This window comes from Plecotus auritus, assembly GCF_963455305.1.
Source record: "Plecotus auritus genome assembly, chromosome: 9".
In the NCBI taxonomy this organism is placed as follows: Eukaryota; Metazoa; Chordata; class Mammalia; order Chiroptera; family Vespertilionidae; genus Plecotus; species Plecotus auritus.
Window position 1 is genome coordinate 155,873,920 of NC_137783.1, and position 13,140 is coordinate 155,887,059.

At 60.7% G+C, this 13,140-nt stretch overlaps 1 long non-coding RNA gene across 2 annotated transcripts; it reads left to right on the plus strand.

Annotated features, from left to right (window-relative positions):
- The first annotated feature begins 18 nt into the window (after nucleotides 1–18).
- On the plus strand, nucleotides 19–11,736 carry LOC308234641. Of its 2 annotated transcripts, none has more exons than XR_013959113.1 (5): nucleotides 19–372; nucleotides 1,536–1,694; nucleotides 4,448–4,619; nucleotides 7,640–7,890; nucleotides 11,399–11,736. It is a non-coding gene; the product is annotated as an uncharacterized lncRNA (long non-coding RNA). The 2 variants fall into 2 exon arrangements; XR_013959114.1 differs by having other exon boundaries at nucleotides 21–372; nucleotides 7,640–7,831.
- Nucleotides 11,737–13,140: the final 1,404 nt, after the last annotated feature.

Sequence of the window (13,140 nt, forward strand, 5' to 3'; positions counted from 1 at the left end):
CCTGGCGTCCGGAGGGCGCGCCCCGCCCCGCGCGGCCGGCCTGTGTCCGGAGCTCCCCGCACCTGAGCCCCACCCAGCGGGCCAGGAGTCCCGCAGAGCCCCTCTCCTGTCCCCAGGCGGGCCTGGTCCTCTCTGCACCCCGCAGCGCCTTACATGCTCTGCAGGGCAGGGAGGGCAGGGGAGTACCCAGCGAGCCAAAGGTGGGCATGCGACCCCGAGATGGGGGGCAGGCGGCTGGGCCTGGTGGCTGCAGCTGGGAGAGCAGAGGGAACCCCAGGGAGGCCCGGCCTGGGGAGGGGGCTGCAGGCCTCCTCCTGGCTGTGTTTGCTGCTGGGAGCGGCCTGAGTGGGTTCACCCAGGATGAAGGCGCAGGTGAGGACGGGGCCCCCCGGGCTGGGTCGGAGGTGACAGTGGGCCCCAGCCTGCCTGGGGGACGAGCAGGGCAGGGCGGTCCCCTCTCTCTCCTGGAGGGGACCGTGTCAGAAAAGCCGGCTGGCTCAGTGGCTATAGCCTCGGCCTGTGGACCCGAGGGCCCAGGTTCATTTCCGGGTCAAGGGCACAGGCCTCGGTGCAGGTTTGATTCCCGGCCTGTGTCGCTCGCTGCCCCCCCCTCCCTCCCTCCCTTCCTCTCCCTCTAAAAACCAATGGGAAAATATCCTTGGGTGAGGATTAACAAAACAAAACCAAAAAGAAAGAAAAAAAGGAAAACCCACTCTGCGGGGACCGTGGGGGGAAGGGGAGGGAGCGGGAGGGCCCAGTGCTCTCCCGTTTATGAAGTGTGGCTGAGCCAGGTTCTAGCGGGAAGGTGAGATGTTACGTGCGGAGATGTGGCCGGAAATTGGGTTCGGCGTCGTGGGTGGCTGGCGAGGGGGTGGTGGGAGACGCTGTGCTGGGTTTGGGGGCTCTGGACCCCTCAACACTCAGCCCTTGCCTCCCTGATTACCTGTCAGCGGAGCCCTCCCCCCAAGGCCTGGGGTCTCTGAGCACCGAGTTGGGTCCCACGCTGAGGCAGCTACGCCCCGCCAGGGAACTGCCCTCACTTCCTCCTGCCCCCACGTCCCCGGGGCCGCCCCATCCTTGCCCGGCTCCCCCAGGAGAGAGGTGCCAGCGAAGGCAGGGCGCCTGGCCACATGCGGAGCCTGATGAACCCCCGTGGTGCTCATGGCCGCCCAGACCTGCCCTCCGGAGGGTGGGCTCCCTGGGTTTCTGGCCCCAGGGGCTCCGGCAGGGAGCCAGCCAGCAGGGCCCGGGGCCGGCGACCCTGGACTGTGGGTGTCAGTCTTGTCTCCGCGTGAGGTGGTCCCCTTCTGGTTTGAAGGGGCCGTGAATGTCGGGTGACCCTGTGGGTGGCTGGCAGGCAAAGGCCGGGCAGCCCAGGCCAGGGTGGCGGGGTGGCCCCTCCCCAGCACCACACCAGAGTGGCTTTGGGATTCCAAGCAGGCCATGCCCCCAGAGCCGAGGTCACCTGCAGGGACAATGGGTGTCCCCAAGTCGCGGGCATGCTGACTGAAGGAGTGTTTGCCATCCCTGTGCAGATCAAGGCCCCGGGCGACCTTCCGGCCTTCGGGAGCTGGCTGAGGACACCTGCCTGGCTTCCCCGAGGCACGTCTGGCCCCCGGAGGGCCTGGCACACTGGGACAGATGGCCCTCCCCGGGGAGCGGCCTGTGGAGACCGGAGGGGAGACCCTGGCACCGTACGTATGGGCTCATAAGTGTTGGCCCTTTTTGTTTTTCTGAATCTGTGCCTTGTCTATTCATGTATTTGGCTCATTTTTTCCCCTCTAGTGAGGATATGTTATCAGCTGAACGGTGTCCCCCACATTCATTGCTGAAGTCCTAACCCCGGGGACCTCAGAACGGGCCTGTATGTGGGGTTGGGATCTTCAAAGCCGTGCTTAAGCTGACACGCGGTCACGTGGTGGGTCCTGGCCTCACAGGTCTGGGGTCCTTCTGAGAAGAGGAGGTGAGGACACAGGATGGAGGCGGCCTCCGCACGCCCAGGCGGGAGGCCTGGGGGGCGGGGGGGGCCCAGCCTCTGGGACCCCCACAGTACGTGTCTCTGGTTTCCAAGGCCGTCCTGGGCACTTGGTTACGGCCGCCCTGGCAAACCTACTGGGGTGTTGGAGTTTCCTGTGCATTTCCAAGCGCATTCATTGTGTTCATTCCCGTGACCCTCTGGTCGTCTTTGACTCAAAACATTTGCTCAGTTGGCCCTTCGGCTTTGAATGGTTCAAACCAGCTCTAGTGTCGTCCCGTGGACGTACGGGCCCCCGGCGTGCGCACCTCCACCCCCCCATCCCCCCCCGCAGCTCGATAGTCCCGCATCCCTCACCCCCGAAGCGCCCTGAGGCCTCCGCGGTCCCTTCTCCCTTCCCTCCTCCCCACCCCCACTCCCCAGCGCCCGTGACCTGGTCAGCCTGCACGTTACGGTCTTCCATAAATGGAAGTACAGTATATACCCTCTGTGTTTGGCCTCTTTCCCCGGCATAGCTATTGTGAGACTCATTCGTGCCTCGCGTGCGCCGGGCCGCATTCCTCTGGCGGCCATGGTATGGACACACCACAGCTTGTTTATCCATTCCCCGCTGATGGACATTTGGGCTGTTTCCAGTTCTCGACGATGAAAAAACAAAGCGGTATTTACATTCATGTGAAAGTCTTTACAAGGACAAACACTTCCTTTTCTCGTGGGTAAATGCTTCGAAGGAGAAGGACTCCGATCACACGGGAGGTTTATGTTTAACTGTTTTAAGAAAAAGAGACATTGCCAACTGCTTCGTTTCACATTGCTGCTAGCGAGGTGGACCCCCCCCCCACCCCCGCCACCACCACCACCCGCAGACACTGGGGTGCTGGGCCTGCGAGCGCCGGGCATCCTGTGATTTCAGTTGGTGCTTCCCCGGGGACCCAGGGCCCCCCACCCCACAGTGTTCACATGCTCACTTGCCATTCATTTATCTTGTTAATGAGGTATCACTTCTAATCTTTGGCCCATTTTTTTTTTAAAAAAACAAACCCGTTGTTTGTTTTCTCATTATTAAGTGTCTGTGCATTTTTTGTTCATTTCCCCCCACCCCCCCCCCCTTTTTTTTGAGAGAACTTTCTATCTTCTGGGTTGGGCCTCTTAGATTTTCATTCTCTTTCTCTCTTTTTTTTTTTTAATATCTTTTTATTGATTTCAGAGAGGAAGGTAGAGAGAGAGATAGAAACATCCACGGCGAGAATCATTGATCCCCTGCCTCTTGCACACCCCCCACTGGGGATCTAGCCCACAACCCGGGCGTGTGCCGTGACCGGGAATCGAACCGAGACCTCCCTCCCGGTTCATAGGTTGATGCTCACCCACTGAGCCACACTGGCCAGGCAGATTTTCATTCTCTTGACAGCGTCTTTTAAAGAGCAAGTGACAAACATTTTTGAGGCCTCGTAATGCACCCGCTTGCCTTTTCGGGGTGGGCAGGGGGGCTGTGGTTTCGGCCTCGTGCCGGGCGATCTCGGCCCCGTCCGCGCTCACAGAGGTGATGTCCCGTGTGTCAGTGGTCCTAGCTTCCTGTGTGGGCCCGTGACCCACTGTGAGTTCATGTTTGGCTGGAGCGTGAGGTCTGATTCCAAACCGTCATCGTTACTCATAGTGCCCGTGGGCACCCCAGTGTCCCAGCGCGGCTTCCCGGACAAGGGATCGTCCCTGTGGGCCCTCCGTCTTGCCCGCTTGCTCTACGGGAGTAGCTTCACAGCCATACGAGTGTGTTTTGGGACGCTGTCATCCTCCGCTGATCCTTAGAATGCCAGCTCAACTTCCTCCTTCTTTCTGGGGCTGCTTGGATGGCGCTGGGTCCCCCGCATTTTCACGGGGACTCGGTCCTGTAAAACTGCGGGGGGCTCTGACTGGGGTGGCCTCGAACCTAGAGAGGACACTGAGGGACGGCTGGCGCCCTCCCCGGCTCTTTCATACCCTATTGCCGGATTTATCCCGATTGGGGGGGGCGCTCTTAGGAAGTGGTATGGTTCTTAAAGGTACCGCCGCCCCATTGCCCATGCCCACTTTATAGAAATACTCGGAGGCCCGTGTGTGTCCTGGAACCTCGCTAAACTCACCCTGGTCCCCGTAGCTCTTCCCGGAGGCCCCGCTGGGTTTGCTGTCCGGGTTGTCAGGCCCCAAAGCAGTGTCCTCGCCGATTCGCACCATCTTTTTCTTGTCTCATTGCGGTAGCCAGCACCTCCAGTGCGGAGGCCCACGGACTCCCTCGCCCCGGCTCGCTCTTTCTCGGGGGATGGGGGGGACGGGTGCGGGGGGGCGTGTGAGAGTGAGGGAGCTCTCTCTGTTCCTCATCTGCCAAGAGCTTTTTCGTGTGTGTGTGTGTGTGTGTGTGTGTGTGTGTGTGTTTTAAAATCAGGAACGAGTGTTGAATGTTTTCTTTTAAAATATGTTTTATTGATTTTTTTACAGAGAGATAGAGAGTTAGAAACATCGATGAGAGAGAAACATCCATCAGCTGCCTCCTGCACGCCCCCACCTGGGGATGTGCCCGCCACCAAGGTACATGCCTTTGACCGGACTCGAACCCGGGACCCTTCCGTCTGCAGGCCGACGCTCTATCCACTGAGCCACACCGGGCAGGGTGAGTGTTGAATTTTGTCAGATGCTTTTCCTGCGCGTCTTGAGCTGATCCTACGGGCTCCTTCCTTTGTCCGTCGGTCGACGTGGCGAATTGCGCCCATCGTCGGAGCGTCACACCAACCCTGCTTTCCTGGGATACGCCAGGCTTGGGCCCGCCGGGTCGCCCACCTCGCACGCCGCTGGGTTCCCCTGGCTGGCGCTGCGTTTAGAACGTGCGCACCCCGGGTCTGCCGGCTGCGGGCCCGGCAGCTTCCTGCTCTTATCCTGTCTTGGGCGCTGGGATCCGGTGGTGCGGCCTCTCAGAGCGAGCCGCAGGCAGTCCCTCCTCGCCCGTGTGGAAGCGTTGGTATGTAATGCCTATGACTGCCCCACGTCCCCCTTTCAACGGTGGGCGGGATCCACCGTGAAGGCCATTCCTTCCCGGTGCACACGGGACGCTCCTTTGAATGGTGGGGCCTGGAGTTTTCTTGGTGGAGGCGTTTCTTTCGTTACTGTTTTTTGTTTGTTTTTTAATCCTCATCCGAGGATATTTTTTCCCATTGGAAGGGCGGGAGAGGGAGAGAGAGAGAGAGAGAGAGAGAGAGAAAGACACGGAGTGGTTGCCTCCTGCACACGCCTTGGCTGAGGCTGGGGATCGAACCCGCAACCCAGGTCTGTGCCCTTGGCCGGGAATCGAACCCGAGAGACCCCAGTGCGCGGGCAGACGCGCTAACCACTGGGCCACCAGCCAGGGCTGCTGCTGCTGCTGCTTGTCCGTGGAAGTCTTCCCCGCGCGTCCAGGTCTACGGGTTCGCTCAGGTCCCCCCTCGCTCTCTGAGGGCGCTTTCTCACGTTGTGCTTCTCACGAAACGCGGCCGTTCCGTCGCCCCCGTCCGGCCGACGGGCGTAAAGCTGTTCGCACTCCGTCCTCGTGGTTCCTCATACCTGCCCCTCCGGCGGCGACGTCCCCCTCGTTCCTGAGACCGGCACGGTCCGTCCCCCCCTCTCTCTGTCCCTCTTCCTGATCAGATGGATTCGAGATTTGTCAGCGTGTGCTGATACTTCCCAAGAACCACGTTTGGGTTTTATGTTCATGTATTTGTTTTTTTTTAATCTTTCTTTCTTTAATTTCAGAGGGGACGGGAGAGGGAGAGAGAGCTAGAAACATCCATGAGGAGAGAGAATCGCGGATCGGCTGCCTCCTGCACGCCCCACACTGGGCATCGAGCCCGCCACCGGGGCCTGTGCCCCGACCGGGCGTCGAACCGGGAACTCCTGGTTCCTAGGTCGACGCCTAACCCCTGAGCCACGCCGGCCGGTCTTGGCTTTATTTTTTAAATTTTTTCTATTGTTTTTATGTTTTCCACTTCATCTGTGTCATGGACTTTCTGGTGCTTTCTTAGGCTTTAACTTGCATTTCCCCCCCTATATTCCTTAAGGAGGGAGCTGGGATCGGGGACCGAGGGCCCCCCACCCCCCTCCGCAGGCAGGCGCTGGCGGTGGATTTGGCCCCAGCACTGCCTCCGTGGCACTCCCCCGCCCGCGCTCCTTCTGGCTGAGCCCTTGCCGGGGCCCCTTTTTGCTTTCCTTCCCCTCATGGATCATTTAGAAGTGTGTTATTTCGATTCCAAATACTTGAGCGTTTTCCAAGGATCTTTCTGTTATTGATTTATAATTTAATTCCTTATGGTCCAAGAACATAATCCGTGGGGCTTGAACCCTCCTCAACTTATTAAGTCTTGTTTTATGGCCCAGAACGCGGTCTGTATCCGTGAGCGTCCCGTGTGCACCGGGAAGGAATGTGCTTTGGTGGCGTGTTCCATGGACTCGGCGGGCGGGCGGGCGGCGGGCGGGCGGGCCCCCTCTGTCCTCGCTCAGTTTCGGCCTGCACGTCCCATTAACCATTGAGTGGGGGGTGAGGGGGGGTTCCATCCCGCTGTAGCTGCGCCCTTGTTTCTCTCTCCGCTCAGGGCATCATGGTCGGCTTCACGTATATTTCAAAGGGGCCAACGTGTGTCTTCATATTTATTTTTAATGTTTAAATATACGTATTTGTATTGATTTCAGAGAGGAAGGGAGAGAGAGAGAGAGAGAGAGAGAGAGAAAGAAACATCCACGAGGAGAGAGAGTCACGGATCGGCTGCCTCCTGCATGTCGCCCGCTGGGGATGGAGCCCGCACCCCGGGCCTGTGCCCTGACCGGGAATCGAACCCTGACCTCCTGCCTTCCACGTTGATGCTCCACCCCTGGGTCCCGCCGGCCGGCCAGGCAGTGTCTTCGTATTTAAAGTGTGTTCCTAGGCACCAGCTAGCTGCTACCAGCCGTGGGCAAACTACGGCCCGCGGGCCGGATCCGGCTGTTCTACCCGGTTCTCTGGCTCTCCCCTCCGCTCCTTTACTTTGAATTTATATTAGTTCACACAAACACTCCATCCATGCTTTTGTTCCGGCCCTCCGGTCCAGTTTAAGAACCCATGGTGGCCCTCGAGTCAAAAAGTTTGCCCACCCCTGTTAGACCCTTCCCCACCGTGGCCAGTGTCCTCCGAGCACGGGCCCGTCAGTGGGGCTCTGCTGCCCTGGGGGCCCCCACAGGCTCTCCTCTTGGATCCTCCGTCCTACGAGTTTCCGATTGTCTGGTCTCCCTGTACCTCCGTGCTCTCTCGTGAACCCAGGGATCCAGTGGGCTCCCCCTCCGTGCCCCCTTCCTGCACCGCGGTCTGAACACTCCCCGGGGAAGCGAGCTGGGCAGCTGTGGGGCACGCCCCAACCCTTCCCCGCCTCCCCGCGACCCCGTGGCTCGCTGCCTAATGGTCTGTGTGGTTTTCACCGGTGTCTCTTGCTAGCTGCTTGGTGGGGTGTTTCGGGCGGGAGGATGAATGTGCCCCGTGACCCCACCTCGTCTAGAAGCGACGGACGCCGTTTGATGTTCAGCAGCTGGGCCGTTTTAAGCGGAGAAGTTTATGGAGCTCTCCGTGCCCCTCCACGGCCCGTGAGCTAGAAAGCCGATCGCTCACCGCCTCCTCTTTCCTCTGTTTCATTTCAGACAACTTTCTCCCACGTTGAACTCTCTCACCCTCCCGGCACGTGTTGGTATGTGCTGCGGAGGGAGGGACACGCTCCTTGCCTTTGTCCTCCACATACATGTGATGCCCTCAGCCGCCTTTGGTAACCATCCCGACACCGCCCTGTCCTTGATGGAGACACCCCAGATTCTGTGTGCCCCGTGATCGCGCCGGTGAGCACTGTGGAACAGAGAGAAGCTGTGCAGCCTCCAAAAGCAGAGGTGTTGGGGTGGTGAGTCTTGGCCGGTAGCAGCATCCACGGGGTAGTGGCTGCGAGGCCCCATGGCCCCGTGTCCCCCACTCTGCACCCCATTGGCTACGTGTCCCTGTGTCCCCCACTCTGCACCCCCATTGGCTATGTGTCCTCGTGTCCCCCACTCTGCACCCCATTGGCTACGTGTCCCTGTGTCCTCCACTCTGCACCCCCGTTGGCTGTGTGTCCCCGTGTCCTCCACTCTGCACCCCCATTGGCTGTGTGTCCCCATAGCACCCACTCTGCACCCCCATTGGCCCCGTGTCCCCGTGTCTCCCACTCTGCACCCCCGTTGGCTGTGTGTCCCCGTGTCCCCCACTCTGCACCCCCGTTGGCTGTGTGTCCCCGTGTCCCCCACTCTGCACCCCATTGGCTACGTGTCCCTGTGTCCTCCACTCTGCACCCCCGTTGGCTGTGTGTCCCCATAGCACCCACTCTGCACCCCCCTTGGCTGTGTGTCCCCATGTCCCTGTGGCACCCACTCTGCACCCCCATTGGCCCTGTGTCCCCATGTCCCTGTGGCACCCACTCTGCACCCCCATTGGCTGTGTGTCCCTGTGTCCCCCACTCTGCACCCCATTGGCTACGTGTCCCTGTGTCCTCCACTCTGCACCCCCGTTGGCTGTGTGTCCCCATAGCACCCACTCTGCACCCCCGTTGGCTGTGTGTCCCCGTGTCCCCCACTCTGCACCCCATTGGCTACGTGTCCCTGTGTCCTCCACTCTGCACCCCCGTTGGCTGTGTGTCCCCATAGCACCCACTCTGCACCCCCTTTGGCTGTGTGTCCCCGTGTCCCCCACTCTGCACCCCATTGGCTACGTGTCCCTGTGTCCTCCACTCTGCACCCCTGTTGGCTGTGTGTCCCCATAGCACCCACTCTGCACCCCCGTTGGCTGTGTGTCCCCATGTCCCCCACTCTGCACCCCCATTGGCCCCATGTCCCCATGTCCCTGTGGCACCCACTCTGCACTCCCATTGGCCCTGTGTCCCCATGTCCCTGTGGCACCCACTCTGCCCCCCGTTGGCCCCCGTGGAAAATGCGGACGTGAGGGCATCACCACCTTGGGCAAAGGCCCAGAAGCTCGGCCCGACCGCCGGTGCCGGGCACCCAGCACCCGCCTTTGCATCCACTCCTCACCCTTCACGCTAAACCCCTCGTGGTCTTCCCCTCGCTCTTCCCGCTTCCCGCCCGCTCTCCCTTCCCAGGCATTTGGCGTTCATCCGTCAGCCCCCCGCCCCCCAGCGCGGCCCCAGATACATCTCGTCAGAATTTGCTGGCGAAAACCGGGGGCTCTCTACGTCGATTTGGGAAGAGCCGATTCTTATAAACTTCCTGCCCGCGCAGGATGTGTGCTTTCCCTCCTGCCCCCCCGCCCCCCGTTTTGTTTATACATGTCTCCTGAGCGTGTCCTGTCCCTCCCCCAGGCCCGGGTCCTCAGGAGGGCCGCGGCTCCCGTCTTCCTGCGCCTGGCCCCCCTCGCTTTGTTTGGGAACCAAGTGTGTTTCACCCACGTTATCTCCTCACGGCCCCGGCTGGGAGGCAGGCAGCGATATGGATGTGAAATATGTGCTCTGCGTCTGGCGGCTTTCCTGCGGCCTCTCATCATTCTGAAAGCTCTTCCGCTGGCTCTGGGGCGGGAAGGGCTGCGGCCCCCTCCTCCCAGGCCCATTCGTCTGATTTCCGTTTCACGTCGCCCGCATTGTCTCTGGTTTCCAGCCCCGGCCGGGCCCTAATGGTAAAAGCAGGCGTCCTTGCTGGGTTCCTGTCTCGGCCCGGAATGCGCCGGCTGGTCGGGCCGCACGGGCAGATAGCGGAAGCGCCTGGCCACCGCCTCCCATCGCCGCTGCAGGTTCTGCGCGCAGAAACCGGGGCCCACCCTCAGCAAAGTCCCTTTCCCGTGGTTTACTGCCGTGCGCCCTGCGAGCTGCTGCAGGAGGGAGAGTGAAAATAGGAAGAGACAGTGCCCCCAGCCCCCAGCCCCGGGCCTAAGAATACAGGGATGAGCGCTGTCCCGCGCCCGCTCGGGGTGAGCCCCCGCCCGCTGGAGAGGCCCATCCTTCTGAGATGTGCGCTCAGCCGTGGGCAAACTACGGCCCGTTCGGCTGTTCTATCCGGCCCGCAGAGCCAAAAGAGCAGAGGGTTCTCTTGCTCTCCCCTCCGCTCCTTTACTTTGAATTTATATTAGTTCACACAAACACTCCATCCATGCTTTTGTTCCGGCCCTCCGGTCCAGTTTAAGAACCCATGGTGGCCCTCCAGTCAACAAGTTTGCCCACCCCTGCGTGCGCTCCTCACATCCAGCACAGAACTCACTGTCCGGCTGAGAGATGGCGTGTCAGGGACAGCACACCCTCCCTGTCCTCGCAGCTCGCTCCCCACCCGGACCCCTGCTTTCAAGATTCTGGCAGGGGCTGCGGGGGCCGTGGGTCCTTGCTCTAACCCCGCGGGCCCCGGGAGGCGCACGGCACGCAGGAGGTGGCCTTGCTCGGGCTGCGTGAGGGGCAGCAGCCACCGCCACGTGGGCCCGGCTGGGAACCCACAGCCCCCAGGACCCCGGCGCCACGTGCCGGCTCCCACCCGCCACGGTTTCCTTGCGTGCTGGCTCTTCCCGGCCACGGGCAGTGTCGAAGCACAGCCCAGGCCCGTTGTCGTGACGAGGGGCCCGCCACCGGACGTTTTGGGCGGCGTCTTCACGGTGTTTGGGCCAGAATATTGCTCGGCGGCCTTTTTCCTAAAGGGCTCCTGACATGCCTCCCACAGGCGCGGAGCGCCGACCCTCTTGGGGGCGTGAGCGGGACGCCCCCCGCCACAGGGCTGCGGGGTCTTCTGACCCAGGGAAGCTCTCTGTCCGGAACCGTGCTCTCCCCGCGCCGCTTCTCCTCCCGTTCTGCGGGCCGTGGCTGTGTCCTGTCCAGGAACGGTCCCTGTGAGCGGGGCCTTGGGGCGTTCTCCTGCCGTCCTGTTCCTGAAAGCCTGATGCTCTCTGTTCCGATGTCGGTCTTCAAACAGCCAGGGGCCGACTCCGCGGGGATGGGAACGAGGGCAGCGCGATCACTTTCTTTTTAAATATATATTTTATTGGTTTTTTACAGAGAGGAAGGGGAGGGAGAGTTAGAAACATCCATGGGAGAGAAACATCGATCGGCTGCCTCCTGCACACCCCCACCTGGGGATGCGCCCACAACCAAGGTCCATGCCCTTGACCGGAATCGAACCCGGGATCCTTCAGTCCGCAGGCCGATGCTCCATCCACTGAGCCACACCGGCCGGGGCACTTCCACTTCCTTATCCTCCACCCCGCGGCTGCTCCAGCACCATCTCTGTTCAGGTGCCCGGCCCCCCAGCCAGGCGCCCCCCCCCGCCCCCCGAGTCTGTGGGATGTTCCCATGCCCCTGGGGCCCAGCACCTTAGGGGCTCAGAGAAGAGAGTGTTTTTCTCGCCTACGAGTGGTTTTTGTTTTAAGTTTTTTTTTTTCTTGTTCCACAGCTCCGGCTGGGACACCCGAGGGAAGGCGAGCGGAGTTCGCCCCTCAGAAACGTGGCTCTTCGGGGACAGCGATGGTCTGAAGTGGATAAATCTGAAGGAACAGCAGTTCCGGGAGAATCTCGCCCGGCCGGCGTGGCTCAGGGGTTGAGCGTCGACCTATGAACCAGGAGGTCAGGGTTCGATTCCCGGGGTTGCGGGCTGGATCCCCAGTGTGGGGCGTGCAGGAGGCAGCCGATCCATGGTTCTGTCTCATCATGGATGTTTCTCTCTCCCTCTCCCTTCCTCTCTGACATCAATAAAAATGTATTTTTTAAAAAAACATATTAAAAAGACTCTGAGCCCTAACCGGTTTGGCTCAGTGGATAGAGCGTCGGCCTGCGGACTGAAGGGTCCCGGGTTCGATTCCGGTCAAGGGCATGTACCTTGGTTGCGGGCACATCCCCGGTGGGAGATGTGCAGGAGGCAGCTGATCGATGTTTCTCTCTCATCGATGTTTCTAGCTCTCTATCCCTCTCCCTTCCTCTCTGTAAAAAATCAATAAAATATATTAAAAAAAAAAAAAAAAAAGACTCTGAGACCCTAGTGAAGTTGGCCTTGGTGAGCTGACATGGACGTCTGGGAGGGAAACCTCCCCTGGAAGGGTCCCCCTCGGGGGCTGGGGAGGCCCGATGCCCGAATGCACAGCCGCTGAGCTCAGGAGAGGGCTGGACACACACCTGGGGGCCCTGTGTCCCCCCCACACCCCTTCATCTTCAGGGGCACGTGGCGGGTCGCGGGGTGGCCTCCGCCATTATGGCGTTGCTCAGCGGTGCCGGCCTGCCCACGGGCCCCGACGGCACTGTGGGAATCCCACCGATGTGTGTTTCTCCCACCGATCTGGCCAGCCGTGCAGGCCTGCGCTGGCGCTGATTAGAGCGTCCGGAGGACCTGGGCGGGTGGAACCGAAGTTCCTCCCGACGTGACCGTGAGTCGGGGACTGGGAACGGACCGTCCTGCCTCACTCCTGGTGTTCACGGGAATCTTCTCACACGGGAGGGTCCCCCAGGTGTTGGGAGATGCCCTCCTAAGGGTGGGGAGCTGGGCTGGGACTGTTCTTTGCTGTGTTCTGCTTTGTCCCATCCCCCCCCCGCCCCCCCGCCACCCCCGGCCCCCGGCCTTTAAACGGTGTCTTAGCGGACGGCCACGCGGTCCGTCCGCTGATACAGAGCCATCGCCGCGTCAGAGAGGCACCCCGCGGTCAGGACGTGATTCTGAAAAAGCTCCCAGCGCTCTGTGGCGGGGAGATATTTAACTGCTGGGTCAGCGTCTTTCAAATGAAATCAGTGTGTTCGAGCTTCTGCCCTTCACTTGGAGCCGGGACCGTCGGTCACGTTTCCCGGGGAAGGAGGCCATTTTATCGCGTTTTCCAGGAGGTTGTCGTGAAGCCACGCGTGGCGCCTGTGACTCCTCGCTCACCCCTGCAGCCCCCCCCCACCGCCCCCCCTTTATGCGAACGCTCACGCCGTCCGCTCTGGTTAGTGACTGAGCGGTCACGCTGGCAGAGCCCAATTTAACCTCGTTGGTCTCGTCCGTGCATTTTGGGTTGTGGGTTTGTTTTTTTTTTTGGTTTTATCTCCTTTTCCTTATTATTTGCCTGCTGATTTTTTTTTTTTTTTTTTTAACTTGAGGTGTTGGGTTCATTGTCTAAGCAGGGGTCCTCAAACTTTTTAAACAGGGGGCCAGTTCCCTGTCCCTCAGACCGT